The sequence below is a fragment of the Pelodiscus sinensis genome, chromosome 2, assembly GCF_049634645.1.
Source record: "Pelodiscus sinensis isolate JC-2024 chromosome 2, ASM4963464v1, whole genome shotgun sequence".
NCBI classification, from domain to species: Eukaryota; Metazoa; Chordata; order Testudines; family Trionychidae; genus Pelodiscus; species Pelodiscus sinensis.
In genome coordinates this window covers 192,104,941-192,121,858 of record NC_134712.1, presented here as the reverse complement: position 1 = coordinate 192,121,858, position 16,918 = coordinate 192,104,941, and the positions used below count along the sequence as shown (strand labels likewise).

General features: G+C 40.5%; 1 long non-coding RNA gene across 2 annotated transcripts in view; it reads left to right on the top strand.

Annotated features, from left to right (window-relative positions):
* The window catches only part of LOC142826828 (uncharacterized), a 70,429-nt gene that overhangs the window by 12,305 nt on the left and 41,206 nt on the right, over nt 1-16,918 (top strand). The window contains exons 2-3 of one of the 2 annotated variants that reach the window (XR_012901085.1): nt 4,714-4,809; nt 5,365-5,700. This is a non-coding gene — a long non-coding RNA (uncharacterized LOC142826828). Of the gene's footprint in view, nt 1-4,713; nt 4,810-5,364; nt 5,701-16,918 lie in introns of those variants that run through there. The other variant, XR_012901086.1, reaches the window with a different exon arrangement.

Sequence of the window (16,918 nt, the reverse complement as noted above, 5' to 3'; positions counted from 1 at the left end):
TTGGAAACCAAAACAATATTAAATAATATACCAAAGTAATATAAAATCAATGGAAAATACTGTCCACTTGTATTTAGGTTTATATAATCACACTTGTCCCTCCCCTTAGATGTAATGCCTATATGGCCAAATATACCATCCCTATTCTCATCTTCCTGCTGTGAGCTATTGCAGAAGAAGGCCCATTGAAGTTGGGTTCCCTTATGGGATGGATATGCCCTAACAGGTCCCTTGACCTTGGACTACTGTAGAGTTCATCTCATCCCTTAGCCTTATAAACATATGCTGTCTGTCCGGTTGCTATCATTCCTGTGCCTGCTTTTTCAGGGAAATACTGAATTGTGCCACATAAGGGGTTAAAGGAATCATGAGGAATCCCGAGGCACAAAAACAGCAATGCCAGAATAATCCCCCAAAGAGTAAACAAAACTCTTAACTGTTGCAAACAATAAATTGTCCATACCTTATAGAAGCAATGGATAATGAAAAGTTATAATGCCTATAGTTTAGTACCCTCTTTAAAAGAATTTACACAGTATATGAAATTAAATTCTGTTCACAGTTCTCTTAATTTGTCCTTAATTAAACAATACTCCATAAATGGTGCATTCAGTGACCAAATGTTCAGAGACAGCAAAATGGTGGGTCCCAAGCCATTAGGAATGAAATAAAGTTGGTCCCTTGAGAGCCTGCTAGAATCTGGTCTATGTAAGTGACAACTGATGGTTTAGGAAAGATAATTAACTTTGCAATTACAAACCCCAGCTTTCACCAATGCTATTTCTTCCAGTATAATCTTGTAAATGTTCTAGTATTTGATGGGAGGGAGAGGAGGGGAGAAATTCTGAGTTCATAGGGGATTCATTCTTCATGGATAAATGTACTGAGAATATTATTTTTAAAAATATTTCATAAATATTTGATGTGCAGTGGTTTTGTAGATTATAAAAAGATGAAATATTCAATTTTTTGTTTACTGCCAGGATTTTATTTTGCACTATGTAAGATAAAAGGGATCATTTTGGAGTACATGCTATATCAAAGAAAACGTGATTTTTCTTTTTTTGTAACAAACGGTATGGAAGTTAAACTAGATTTGTTCTATAGCTCTGCAGACTGAGGGTCTCTATCTGTAGTAGAAAGTGCAGCCTAGGGGTCATCAGTGTTAGCTCCCTAGTATCACATTGTCAGTGTGCTTTAATATTCATCCTGAAGACCCCCTTTGAAGACATGTCTACATGTGAAGTGGTGGGTGTGATTCTCAGCTATGGAGGTGTACTCAGGTTAGTTGAACTAGTGTGCTGGAAATCACAATGTAGCTGTGGTAATATGGATAGAGGCAAAAGCAGCATGTGCTAGCCACCAGAAATTATATGCCCATGGGATTCAGTTGTGTTTGTACACAGAACTGCTAGCATGGTGTCACAGCTTCTGCTGTCACCACTACACTATTGTTTTTAGCATACTAGCTCAAATGAGAGCTGCCAGGAGTTTGTATAACTGAGCTGGGAATCACATCTTTAGCTTGTCACCAAGATGCCCATTCAGCCCTACCTATCTATGCCAGCATGGTCAAGGAGGTTGCTCATTACCTTTTTTCCCCCCATAGTAGCATTCATATTATTGAATCATAAATACTGCAACATGCTCTTGTTTACATGTACAAGTACCAGTGTCTAGATACACTTAGTTAAATCACTGGGAAGGACCCTTAGGCTAGTGTGCATGATGACATATTTAGCGCTCAGCTACACAGTCCTGTGGTTCAGACTGTGGGGTGTGAGAATGGCAGCACACACCAAAGTGTTCACTTTCACCGACTCACGTGGATGTTGCTGGTGTGATTGAAAAAGTATCCAGTTTGTGTTAAAGGGATCCTGTTGGAGGACTACATTAATGCAAAAGAGGTAACTTTTAATTCATGCCAGTAGCATCCACATGAAGTCATCACAGTGCACCACGTAGGTCTACACTGTGATGCAGTGTAGACATAAACTTCCTTACAGTATATTATTCAGCCTCTAGATGGCTTTGTGTTTGAGGAGAGCACCAGACAGATTGTGGTCTCTGATAACTGAAGCAGGCAAAGGTGCAACCCAAGCTGCATGGGAGCCTGGCTGGCCGTGACTCTGGTTATTATTGTGTTCTTTAGTAAATGCCTCCTGTGATTCCGTACGCTTGACAATGTAACACCAGCAGACTCCAGTCAAATCTGGGACCTCTGGAGCTTAAAGCATGAGCCTCTACCGCATGAGCTAAAAGCCAGTTGGCTCTCAGCTAATGCTGTAAAGCACACTCATTATTCTCTCTGTAAGTGCCACTAGATGGGACCGCATCAAGAAGGTGTGTGGGTTACCACAGGCTATTGGGTGCTGGACTTGTAGTTGAGGAATCTGAGTTTATGTAGATATGCTCAGGCTAGCTGAACTAGTGCACTGGAAATAGTAGGGTAGGGTTGCACTGGGTAGAGGCAACAGCAGCATGTACTAGCCATCATAAACACATGCCCATGGGATTCAGCTCTGAGAATCTGGAAAGCAGATTCTCTAGTTTTGCCTTGACTTGAGGGACCACTTTATGCTGAATTGAGCTCAGCTTCTTCGTCTGTAAAATGTGGATAATAAAGTGTATATAGCTCTGCAGTGTGTTTTGAGATCTACAGATACTGCTGTCTACTCCTTATGAACTGCGGGATGCATGTATGTGACTGAATTTTGTTGCTTCTGTAAAAGCAGGTCACATGGCCACACCCTGAATTATGTAAGAGTAAGATGCCTTTTGTGCCATTGATCATAGCAGTACAATGGTGCCACAAGAACTAAATTTGCATGTGGACTCAATCCATGTGCCCATGGTTCCTTAAGTTTCATAACTACTATCTTTTGCATTTTGTTCCTTTTTAAAAAAGCAAAGCAAAACAAAATATTTGTCAAGTGAAAAAAAGAAAAAAGAAAAAAGGAAAGAAAATATTTATACTTATTTGTATGGCCTTCCACGTAAATTACTGACACCAGTTCTGGAGTCAGTTCTTAGGTGTGCCTGTGAGATCAGATTATCTTTCTGCCTCAATTCCCCATATGTAAAATGGTGGTAGTGCTACTTCCTTTCACCCATGTTTTGTCTGTCTTTGAAATGTACATTTTTGAGGGCATAGAATGTCTCTTACTGATCATGTGTACAGAAGCCAGTACAATTGGGCCCTGATGTCAGCCAAAGTTTGCAGATGCTCTTGTAGTAAAAATAATAAATAACAAACATCTGTATATTGTTACAATAGTAGGAATGAATTATTTTGAAAATATATATTTTTCACTGATGAAGTCAACTTTATGGGTTGGGCCATGTATCTGAGATTATAATGATCACATTTGCCATTTGTATGTAATTAGCATTACTATAGTACTCCCTACCCATAGCAGAGGGAATATTGTAGTAAAAGTTTGATTTTTAGTTATGGTACTGTGCAAGTTTGTGTTCTAAAGGAATGTAAGGACTAACTGCATACTAGCATGTAAATTTGTAAATGGTCAGAAGAAGGGATGTCACTCCTGATAACATGTATATTCTGTTTTCTTAACTGATGTCCCTTCATTAATATACTTGTTAAAATATTAAGCTACTTTATATGCCTTTTTTTCAACTCTACGGATTGTGAAGCAAAATGCATATTTGCTTCATCACAGATAGTGGTCCCATCATAACAAGTGGATTAGAGTTTTAATTTAATATATGAAATTCACATGGTAGGAAGTGTTGCTTTCAAGTGGGCAAGCATTGAATTTGTGGCTACATGCATGGACCTATGGTTATTGTGGCGATATTCATTTGATTCAGTCAAATCACGTTGTTCCTCTGTGATTTGACACAGTTCCCCAGAGTACCAGTTCTAGTAAGGATTTTAAAACTGCAGCAAATAAACATCACAGGTGCTGTGTTTTTCTTAGTATGCCATCTTCAATGTTGATATGTCTGGGGAAAGCACACTGGTGGGTAAAAGACAAGGATATCAAAATACATGGGCCAGCAAGGACCCTCTTGTTTGTAGGTATCTGTTTTTACTTCTGCTTTAGTTCCACATAGATGGTATATAATTACTGCCAAATGATACAAATGATTTCATATTTAGGAGCTACTTGCAGTATAAAGTGTATGGGCCAAATTAATCCTTGGTAAAAATTCACAATAATTAGAGTTATCCCGAAGTAAATATGCCTTTGTGAATCTGGGTTCTTATATGTACTAAGAGGAAAATAAGTGACATTGTACAGAGAAATAATTTGTGCTCTTCGCTGTCTTTCTGTGAAAACTTTCTAAAGGGCTACAGTAGGTTTTTTTTAATTATATTTTTTCTCAGACTAATGCTCCACCTGGTGTTTTCTAAAAACAAAGTCTGAAGTGGATTTTTGCTTTCAAAAACATCAAGCAATTTGGGAAGGAAGCAAAGGAAGCAACACAGTGTTAACTAACTTCCTGGAGTTTTACTTGTATTGTGGGAACTCCTCTTCCTGCCAACCAGCACTGAATATCTTTAGGGAGGAAGACTTCTATCAATACCAGCTGTCTCCACCCTTCTCTATGATGTGCAATCCTGGATGCCAGTCATCGAGAAGAGAATACAGTTACATTCATTAATACATCTAAAATAGAGAAGCTTGCTGTCAATATATACTCATTAGTGCTAAACTGCAAATGAACTGTATTCTTATTAATTAGGTGGCAGACTAGAAAACATCCCTGCTTCTGTTCCGCCAGATGGAAGGATGCTGGGGGTGATGACCTATGTTGGGCCTTTCCCAGTGGATTTCTTTGGTGAGTCTATGTGTTTGCATAATTCCTGTTCTGATTTTCCATTGAAAATAACCATTCTTGCACTTAGACAAGTGAGGACTCATATGAAAGTCTTTTAAAAATGTGGTATTTTTGCCTAGTTTTGCAGTCAGCTAAGCATCACACTCTTAAAACCCTAAAGGGACTGGGGCACACAGATGTAAGCTGCACAGCTCTCTTCAGCAAAGATAAGCTAGACTGCTTTTCCTACTGCACTATCCCAAAGTTTTCTGCCATGGTGCCCATTCAGGTGAAAGACGTTAGATAACAAACTCATTCACTTAATTGCCAGTTACTGATATTGCCTTTGTCAGCTGCTGAGAATGTTGTTAAGCCTAAGAGGCGTGTGTTTTTTTTTTTTTTTTTTTTTTTTTTTTGTCTCAGAGCGGTAGTGTGTTAGTCTGTAACTTTAAAAGCAACAAGTAGTCCTGTGGCACCTTAGAGACTAATAAATTATATATATAGCATCATGAGTTTTCATGGACAAAACCCACTGGTTCAGATAGTGTATTGGATTTTTTTTTTGTTCTTCTGTAGGTTTTCAGCCTATGTGAAAAGTCCCTTCTTCTGCAGGAGCTTTGGCTTTTTAGGGCATGTCTACAACACAATTAAACCCGCATGGCTGGCCTGTGTCAGGTGACTTGGGTTTGGAGGATTTGAACTACAACTGCTGAATCTTGTGATTAGGGAGGGTCGCAAAGCCAAGGTCTCAATCCAAATCTGAACATCTACACCACAATTAAACAGAGCCATAGCTCAAGTAAGCGGACATGGGCCAGCTGATGTCAGTACAGACATATCCTTCTTTTAATGCTTCTGTGTACTCCCATTGAAATAAGTGAGATTACTAATCTTCTTAAAGGTTCCCATGAATTTAAGTATCTTTCTGAATCATGGACTATGTGTAACCCCCTTTTTTCTCCCTGGGTTACTTGGGAGCAGGTCACACTCACAGGTGTGCCTGGGCGCCTGATGGTCTTGACAGAAAAGTAGATCCTGAGTAACCCAGTGGTGATGTTCTTTGGTTGGGGAAAACCTATCCACCCCTTGCTCATAAAGAATGTACAATGGCGGTGCCTCCACGTGGCTGGTCCTGTACACACTTACTGGTGTGCCTTGGGAACCTCCAGCAATAAACTTATTCCAGCAATAAACTGGATCTAATTTCAGAACAACAATTACAAATCATAAATAATATACATCTAATAGATTGCATTAGAATGAACAACCTTTACTTAACTTAAAGAAACAGGATTTAACAAATTAACAGTGAATAACGGCGATTAACAAAGTGCACAGAAGTAAAAGAAACTTATCTGGCTGCCATTTGCACTGCCAATATTTATCCCACCCCAGAGCGTGTACACCCCTGGACTCAGAGTCCCAGACTCTTGCTTGCATGGGTGCGCTTGAAGAACTGCAGCTGTAATGGAGATTCTCTGTAGGTAGTGAGTATGTGGGTCCAAGCTATGCAGCAGCTCTGGTTCACTGGGTTGGCCTCTTTGCCTCTCTTTGAACCCAGAGTTAGTCTGTATCTCAAGGGTCTGTCCCAGGCAGCACTTTCCCAAAGATGCCCAGTTACTCACAGTCTCCTTCTGGGTGCTGGATGCAGAGTAGCTTCTAGCCACAAGTACAGCCAAAGGGCCTCCCCTCTAGGGCAATCAGAAGCAGCCTGCTAGATCCCAGTTCCAAAGGCTCGCTGTCCCAGTCTATAACTGCAACATAGAATCATAGAATAATAGGACTGGAAGGGACCTCAAGAGGTCATCGAGTCCAGCCCCCAGCCCTCAAGGCAGGACCAAGCTCCGTCTACACCATCCCTGACAGATGTCTATCCAACCTGTTCTTAAATATCTCCAGAGAGGGAGATTCCACCACCTCCCTTGGAGGCCTCATCCACCTCTTTCACCTGGCTAGGTGGCCTGTAGTAGACTCCTAGCATGATATCACCCTCATTTTTTGCCCCTTTTAGCTTAACCCAGAGACTCTCTACACAGCTATCTCCTACGTTCATCTCCACTTCAGTCCAAGTGTGTACATTTTTAATATACAAGGCAACCCCTCCTCCCTTTTTTCCCTGTCTGTCCTTCCTGAGCAAGCCGTACCCTTCCATACCAACATTCCAATCATGCGTCCCATCCCACCAGGTTTCTGTAATACCAATGATATCATAGTTGTATTTATTGGTTAGCAATTCCAGTTCTTCCTGCTTATTGCCCATACTTCTTGCATTTGTATATAGGCATCTAAGATACTGATTTGATCTTGCCTCCCTGTTGTGCCCTGACCCTCCTTTCTCCTTGCCATTATAGGCCGTAGTCCCCCCCATTTCGAACCCATCTCCCAGTCCCGCACATTCAGCACTTACTTGTGGGCTTTGCTCACCTGCCCCCGTCAAACCTAGTTTAAAGCCCTCCTCACAAGGTTAGCCAGTCTGTGTCCAAACAAGGCCTTCCCGCTCCTGGAAAGGTGAACTCCATCTCCGCCAAGCAGTCCTTCCTGGAAGAGCACCCCGTGATCAAGGAAGCCGAATCCCTCCTGGAACATACCAGCTCCTGAACTGGCTCAAACTCCTCCACAGCAGCCTGGCTCCTTTTCTGCTCCAAAAACAGAGGGAAGAGTCCACAGACTGCTGAGTCTTCCTCCACACACATGGAGAGACTCAGCTCTCCCAAACAAAAGCCACTTCCTTCCTGGTTTCCTCCAGGGCTCATGGGAATTGTAGTCTCTGGGGCTAGATTGCAGCACACAGGATCTTCCCAGAGAATAAGCAGAGGCACCACATAAGGGGACTACATATGTAAGGAAATGCCTGGCACCATCACATTGAGAAACCATCCCATGTCTCTTTTAGGTTATCAGTGATTGTCTCAGCTCTGTCAGGCCATAAAAATAATTATTTGTCTATTAGTATTTCATTTCTAGGGATTAATGTGTCAAGAAAAATGTTCTATGATAGTTAGTTAAGGTACATATTTACAGATGTGCTGTATACCAGAAGAGATCATACATAACTGAACTGATGTAATTTCTTGCACCTGTTCACAGAAGAGAACACTGTGGTGACATGGTAAATGATGTTATTTTCTAAAAGTGTTTTGTTTTATGCAAGCAAAACAGTGAAGGTTGGTGACCAGATAAATGGTGACACTAATAATGCTTGAAAACCTATCATCTCACAGCCTTTGCAAAATGAAAAAAAAAACCTAGTAAAGTAAGGAATCCTTAATAGTCCACAGTGTTAGTTAATGTACATATATGTGTGATTTAGTCCCTGACCCAAAATGCTTGCAGTCCAAACAAAAATTTACAGTTCTTACGGTTGATCCAAAACAATTGGCAGAATACATTTGAGAAAAATGTCATATAACTAATACGTTTAAGATCTTTGAAATAAAAATGAAAGGTAATATTTGTACAGTACGTTGCTGAATAAGGTAAACGTAGTAGATTATTCATTCAGCTTTCAGATTATTCATTCACAACTTTGCAATGGAAAAGGGTGATGGTACTCGCTACTTTGTGTATCTGGAATTACATATGAAGTTACATTGCGATACAAGTATATATAGTTGGCAGTGCTCTGAAAAAGTGACTAAAAATGCCATTGCGTATGTTACATATTTATTGTCAATTCCCATATCCTTACATGGGAAGGGAAAATATATCTTCTTAACTGCCAAAGTGTGGAGAGAGTCAAAGCGATGATCCAAAAAAGCAATCCGATCTTTCCTAGTTGAGTACAAGGTACTGCCCTGATATGGGGTATAAACTAGGTTCTTACCTGTTTGTGCCTAACCAGTAAGAAAAGTTCTGAAGACAAAAAAAGGCTCTTCAGCCCTGATTTTAAAAGGCATTTAGGCTTTATGGCACACAATGTTGCAAATTCTAACTGGTTTAGGAGTCTAAATCTCAGTTTTCAAATGACACCCAGTGAGATTTAGGCTCCCATTTGCCTAAAATATATTGAAAAATCCCTCAGTGTCATTTAGGCTAACCTAACATCTTACATTTATCTAGTGTTCTTGATGACAATGGAGTTACCCAGGTGTGACTGGTTGAAAGTCTGTGAATGATTTTGCTGATAATGCATAAAAGCAAAGCCAATCTTGTTTGCTCTCTTAGCTATTTGTTTCTGTGTTGCGAACATGAGTAAAAAGCAGTAAAAAATAATTTCAATTGCAGAAGTAAGTAAATCAGATTCTCAATACAGAAAGGAAGCAGATGAGAAGTAAGGAGGAGTCATTTTTTCATAGTTCCATTTCAGAGAACTGCACTTCAAGCATTTTTAGAGACATGGCTAAATAAATGCCTGCCTAAGGCCAGCCATATCAACTTTGAAATCCCTAAAAGATGTGGAGAGGGAGACTGGATACTAGTCATTGGTCACTTTCAGAATAATGTAAAAGGGCATGACTCCCATGAGACCCATTTTTCTGATCCCTACATAATAGGTCATTTTTTTTTCAAGCTAACCCTTCTATCGGGCAGAAACACTGAAAGTACAAAGGCTGTCATCTATCATGTCTGCCCATGAAGTTCAAAGAAGGATACAATAAATTTCACTCACTCACTCTTTTGTTAAAGCTCCTTTCCCCCTTTTATTTATTTATTTATTTATTTATTTACTTCTCTTTAAAACATCATGAAAAATACACAGGATGGAGGATTGGCAGTCACTGAATCTTTTTGGTACTCTCTTTATATGTATTTTGTGTGACATCGTGTTGAGAGTCTCCTTATGGAAAAAATATACTGTTGAACCAAAGAAAATGTAGTGCTGTTTTTTACCTACCCCTGAATGATTCTTCAGTATTTTTTAAATACTCATCAGTAAAAGATTTCTAGGAGGGTCTTAAGTCCTTCAAAGTGTATTGAAGGACCACTTTATCAGGATCCAAGAAAATACATTAATACATTCTGCAGTGTGAAGTAGGTTCAAAATAATATGTACACTGTAGATAATGGAAACATGTTGACATTCTTAAGGTTATAAAAACACTTGAAGTTATCATAATCGTAACATTGAGCAAGATTGAAGATTATGAAGTACAATGTCCCTGAACATCCTAGAGCAGCAACTTTCCCATTTCACTAATTGCTGAGACACTTGAAATCTCAGTGTGATTTTTTTCCCTCTGCACAAATGAACAAGTGGAGGCCACAGTACCTCTTTAAAAAAGCAGATGTGTTAAATAATTAATTTATAAAGAGAATTGGCATGGGAACTAGAATCAGAATAAGATGACTTTCCAGGTGAGTGAGTGCTCAGGTATTTCAACTAAAGAAGCAAGTTTGTTAGTGTGGTTTTCTTCTATGAAAACTGGTGTGTTTGGGAATGTACATGCAACCTATGATGCCTTGTGTTCTGGCATGAGAGCCATCCAGGGCATCTTCAACCCTTCCTCAGTTTCCTCATATTACTAATGACAGTGAGAGGGAACCCAGTGAGTGTCCAGCTCCCTACTCTCATAGGGTATGTCTACACTACCCTCCTAATTCGAAATAGGAGGGTAATGTAGTCATACCGCAATTGCAAATGAAGCCCGGGATTTGAATTTCCCGGGCTTCATTTGCATAAAGCCGGCCGGCGCCATTTTTAAATGCCGGCAGTTCGAACCCCGTGCCGCGCGGCTACACGCGGCATGGAGTAGCTAGTTCGGATTAGGCTTCCTAATCCGAACTAGCTGTACTCCTCGTGGAATGAGGAGTACAGCTAGTTCGGATTAGGAAGCCTAATCCGAACTAGCTACTCCGTGCCGCGTGTAGCCGCGCGGCACGGGGTTCGAACTGCCGGCATTTAAAAATGGCGCCGGCCGGCTTTATGCAAATGAAGCCCGGGAAATTCAAATCCCGGGCTTCATTTGCAATTGCGGTATGACTACATTACCCTCCTATTTCGAATTAGGAGGGTAGTGTAGACATACCCATATAGGGCTTCAGTTGGTTAATTTTCAGTTGTTTTCATGAAGAAATCTTTGCACTTTCATTCAAAGGCTTTGACCCCTACCCCACACCATACTCTGCTCAGATTCAGGATGGTAACATTTGCTTCCATCATTCCGTTTCGCTGGATTCAGAATAGATTCATGGCTTGTGACTCACAGGATACATAATTCCATGTAACCGTCCATCTAAGTCACAGGAAGTACCTAAGATTCACAACAGGTCCTAATTATTACCAGCATCTACACTACATAGCTTCAAAATAAGCTATGCAAGCTGAGCTATGTCAATTGTGTAGCTTATTTTGAAATTGGGAGTGTCTACACAGCACTTATTTTGAAACAGAGCACTCTTCCTCCAACTTCCTTTATTCCTCATACAATAAGTCGTTGTAAGAAGTTTTCCAGCTTGATAGTATTTTGACACTATTTTAAAATAATTGCCTGCTGGGTAGACGTGGACTAAATTATTTCAGAATAGCACTAGTTATTGTGAAATAGTGTTGCAGTGTAGACATATCCTAAGGGTGCGTCTATACTGCGCCGTTGGCTCAAAATAAGATAAGCACTTTGTGCTATGCAAATTGTGTGTATTATTTTCATTCTTTTTAAAATAGGCTACTTCAAAATTTGGTGCATCTGCACAGCACCCGATTTCAAACTAAATCATTCTTTTGAGACATCCCTTATCCCTCGTGCAATGAGATTTAAAGGGATACCGAAATAGCATGTTTGTTATATTTCGCAATAGTGGACACGTTCAAAAGATGCGGGTAGCTATTTCGGGATGCCAGAGGTATCCCAAAATAGCATTGCAGTGTAGATGTATCCTAAGATACTGCTATTTGGACTTTCCAAATCACTGAGAGCCTTCGGAAGCAACAGCATTCACATTTACCCTTAACTGAATAATTGGCTGATCAAAAGCAGATCCCAGCAGGAAGTGGGCAAGCTTTGGACAGCCTAGAGCAGGGGGCTGGACTTGATGACCTTCTGAGGTCTCTTCCAGTTCTATGGTTCTATGAGACTGCCTCTTCTATGATACACAATAATTATGGACTTTCATGTTGTTTTACTGCAGTGCATCTAGAGGAAGACTGCAGTGAGCCATGGGAAATGTAGTCCAAAGTAGGAGCCTTGCCCATAAATAAGAATGGGGGCATGAAGCACTCAAAGTACAACTCCTGTGAAGCACCATGGGTACTGAGCTGCACAGATTAATTCATACTGACATAAAGCTAAAATATTTTGATTCAGTTTGTCAAACCAAAATGTTTCAATTCAAGCTGAACTCACTTGAAATAAAATGCTATACTTTGAGTTTCCCAGTAGAAAATGGAAAATAACTGGGCAAAATAATAAAACAATCTTGGAAAAAATGAATTTTTGGAAGCTACATTTTTAGTTGAAGACCTGTTTGATAGGAAACTTTTACCAGTTCTAATTAGCTGTTTATTCTGTGAGCAGTTTAAGCTAGGAAAATCTCTCAATAATTATAATAATTTTAAAAAATCTTACCTTGGAACTAAATTCAGCCTTTAGTTCCAAGGATAATAAACAATAGACAAACACTGTTTGAACAAAGATTGCTAAAAATCATATAATCTTGGCCAGTAAATCTATCACCTTGAAGGTTACTGAAGTAACCATCTAAATCAGTAACTGGCATTAAGAAATATCCTGCTGATGGAGGTTCCTGAAAATAAAGCAAAGTTTTTCATACCAGGAGGTTTATAGAATGCACATTGAAGGTGTAAGAATGAACACTTCCAAATTCAATTATGTTTCTTTTATAAGACTTTTTTATCCTTGGGAAGATGAGTCAATTATTATCATAATGCCTGGACTGAGTAATGTAATTCTGAAATAGTTTAAATATATTTAAAGGTATTTTTCAGTGTTAGTCTTCTTAGCATAGAACTTGGAAGGGAGGAGCATAGGTTACAGGAATTAACAGTTTGTGGGAATCACCAGGAAGCCAGTGTGTAATATTGCTTGGAATATTAGTTGCAGTTCTTCCAGAAAATGCTCTCTTGGGGTGTGTCTAGACTACAGGGTTTTGTCAACAAAAGTCCACTTTTGTCGACAAAACTATACCTGCATCTACACTGCTGCTGAGTTCTGTTGACATAACATTGACAGAACTCAGCAGTTTTGTCAATAACTGTAAACCTCATTCTACAAGAAATAACGCCTTTTGTCAACAGAGTTCTGTCGACAGAAGGCGTTATTGCATCTACACTGTCCTTTGCGTCTACACTGTCATGTTGACAAAGCGGCTTGCTTTGGGTATGTCTAGACTACATGCCTCTGTCACCAGAGGCATGTAGATCAGGCTACCAGGCATAGGAAAATGAAGCGGCGATTATTTAAATCGCCGCTTCATTTTCCTATGCCTGGTAGCCTGATCTACATGCCTCTGGCGACAGAGGCATGTAGTCTAGACGTACCCTTTGTTGACAGAACTGGATATAGTCTAGATGCTCTTTGTCGACAGAAGCTTTGTCGACAGTATCTGTCAACAAAACCCTGTAGTCTAGATGTACCCTTAGTAAAGACCATGTTAATTTTTAGAAACATAGAGTCAACTCATGTTATTACCTAGAATGTGTAGAGTGCAATCTACTGTTAGATCAATGAAGTGGGCCTTTGGAGGGTTAGGTTCTACTCCCAGCCCTACCCTTGACAATGCATTTCGTCTTCATGTATTGGCTTCTCCTCCCACGCTTCTGTTTGTGTCACCTCCTTGTCTGGAAAGTCTTACATTTTAGGGATTATATCTTAGGCCTAGTCTACGTTACTGTGGGCCTCCAGAGTTACACAACTTCAGCTATATCAATAATGTAGCTAAAGTCAATGTTCTTAGATCTACTTATTGTTTTAAGTTGACAGCTGACATTTTCTCATTGGCTCTACCCATGCTTCTCACTCGGAGGGAGTACCCGAATCGACAGGAGATTTATCGTTTCTATATTAGACATGATAAATCGACCCCTGCTGGATCGCTGCCTTTCAATCCGGTGAGTAGAGGAGACATGCCCTTTATATGTGTTTCTACTGTGCCTAACACTATGGGGTTGTGATTCTGGTTACAGCCTCTAGGCGCTGCCATGATAAAAATACTGATGCACTAATCATGTTTGAGAATGTTAAACATGATGAAGATAATACTTGGTGGGTAGTGCTTTACAAAAATTACTCAACTGAGCCTCACAAAACCTCTCTGAGAAATAGGAATCCTTTCATGTGTGACAGAATTGCTATCATCTTTGGGTTAATCTCTGTCTGCAGTTCAACAGCATGCAAAAGTTACTCCAAAACAGGGAACAAATAAATCCTATGCAGTTACAACTACTGAAAGTGAAATGTAGGTGGGTGCAATCATCAGGCACCAGGAAGACAGCCAAAATCTGTACAAAAGTGCCTGGGAATCCATCTCTAATTACTAATGCTGAGGACCTCTGTTTGGTGCCGTAGACATGGCATCTCCTGTTGCACGATGTCCACTAACACCACTGTAGGCCATTGGTTCAGCTTTCATTCAGAAGGAAAAGTGTCACCTACTGACTTCCTGCAGCCTCTCAGTGCTCATCTACCAATCTAATCATTGATCAGCTCAGCCCTTCTTGGCTTCCCTGGTCTAACAAAATCACAGTACAACATACAATGCATTCCAGTTACTTGCTGTATTTAGTTCCTCACAAAATGTTGCTGTTAACGGGAAGGCATTAATATCCAGGTTGCTATTAAGTGGAATTGACTGTATCCTGTTAAGTCAAACCAAATTCATTGTGTCTGCTTCTCACATGGGTGGTTTTATTTTTCTGCTTCACAAAGAGTAAAAAAGTTAATCTCAGGATTCAGGACAGTTTCTTAAAAGGTCCACTTAATACAGTGTCATGCTTTTAAAATGGTATTATCTTTGTCTTGTTTTTTCAACTTCTTAACACCAAGTTTAATAATAAGCTCTTTGGGCCCCTCAGAGTTACTACCATATAAAAACGAAATTTTTTTTTACAAACAGTAAGCTTTTCAAAACTTTTATATGGTACAGTAGGTAAGTATCACAGCATTGTACTCATTTTACAGCTGAATAAACAGAGACACAGAGAGCTTAAATAACTCTCACGAGGCCACACAGCAAGTCAGTTGCATTGCCAGGACTTGTAGTGCTGCATGCTCTCTTCTAACAACTAGACAAGCACCCAATATGTTTAATGTTAAAGTATTAACTTCTTGTCTGTAACACCATGCTCAAACTTTCAGGTGTAATGAGATACACTTGTAACAGACATGTCTAGTGTACCAGTGCTTGCTAGACCTTTTTTGATAGTCTTCTCTCAAACACTCATTGCAGTGCTTATTACTGAGGCTGTCACTAGGGATATATATGGCAACCAGCTTACAGATTCACTAGTTTGCATGAGGGAAGGGAGCATGGCTAACGGGCGGCAGAAAGTATGTGAACATCTTATTGCACATTAGTTCCCCCAGGTAGGAAATTCTTCCAAAGGAGATCATTGAACTTACCTGATTCATATTTCAAACACCATTGTACAATGCCCAATTGCATATAAAGCATCTGGTATAAGCAAAACTAATTTGGATCTTCTTTTGCAAAATGTTAGCAGGATTAAAGGATCAGGTAGCCTGTTTCCTTGCAAGAATCACTAGAGGGAACCATACCGAAGAAGAGATAAAATAATTAGGACAGCAGAAAACAGGCAGCATGCATTTCCACTGCAACTGTTCCTGTATAAATTCAGCCTATAAAATTATATTAGTTTGCTTATCAAGCAAGCTTCTTTTCAAATTTAATAGCTACCTATATTACACTGAGTGTATCAACACCTGTGTCTTTTATATTGTAGACCATTCCTAGCTCTTCTGAGCGACAGTTGCCAAAAAAGTAAAGCTACCAAGCCTAGGCCAGTGGATGGAAATAGCATTTTAAAATAAGTGATATAGAGTATTATGTTTAATTAAATACAGTATTTTATACAATTGTTGTGGTTTTAGCAATACACCAGTAATTATAATAACATTTGCCAGACTTTAGATCATGATGGGAGCCTAAGATCTATAGTAATATAAATAATAAAATACAATAATACACAAAGCAGTTAAAATAGTTTCCAATGTATTTTAAAAATATAGTGAGTACATACTGGTAGCATGCTCTAGTAAAGAGACAGTGTCAAGGAAGGAACATAGGATGTTCTGCACTCTGATGTCTCCAGCTGCTATAATGGCAGCATGGGGGAGTTATACACAACTATAAATTACACTTGAATCTGACACTGGACTTTTCCCCAGGAGCGTAGGCATCTACCTTTGCCCAGTTCACCTGGACTCTCACATGAAGACCATCTGTCCCAGATGGAGTCAAGGTTCAGTGCAGTGTGCTATACCGCAAATAGGGAAAAATGTGAAAAGTGATCTGTTCTATGCTATTGTATGTGTGTGTACAGGCAGTCCCCGAGTTACGCGGATCCGACTTATGTCGGATCCGCAGTTATGAAGGGGGTTTGCTCCCCGTCTCCCTGGTCTGCTGGTGACCAGCAGACCAGGGAGAAGGGGAGCAAAGCCTCTGAGGACACCGGCAGCGGGACAGCCCAGACGCGCCACGGCTGTCCCGCTGCCGGCGTCCTCAGAGGCTTTGCTCCCCGTCTCCCTGGTCCGCTCTGGGCGCTACTGGACTAACCCGGCAGCACCCCAGCTGCTCTGCCCCAGGCGTCCTGATTCAGCCGCTGCTGGTCAGATTCAGCAGCGGCTGAATCAGGAAGCCTGGGGCAGAGCAGCTGGGGTGCTGCTGGGTTGGTCCAGTAGTGCTGAGGAGCAGTGCTACTGGAGCAACCCAGCAGCACCCCAGCTGCTCTGCCTCAGGTGTCCCCAAGTCAGCCGCTGCTGAAACTGACCAGCGCTGACTACAGGAAGCCTGAGGCAGAGTTGCTTTGCCCCGGGCTTCCTGGAATCAGCCGCTGATCAGTTTCAGCAGCAGCTGACTTGGAGACGCCTGGGGTTCTTAAGTTGAATCTGTATGTAAGTCGGAACTGGCGGCCAGTTTCAGCAGCTGCTGAATCTGGATGCCAGTTCCGACTTACATACAGATTCAACTTAAGAACAAACCTACAGTCCCTATCTTG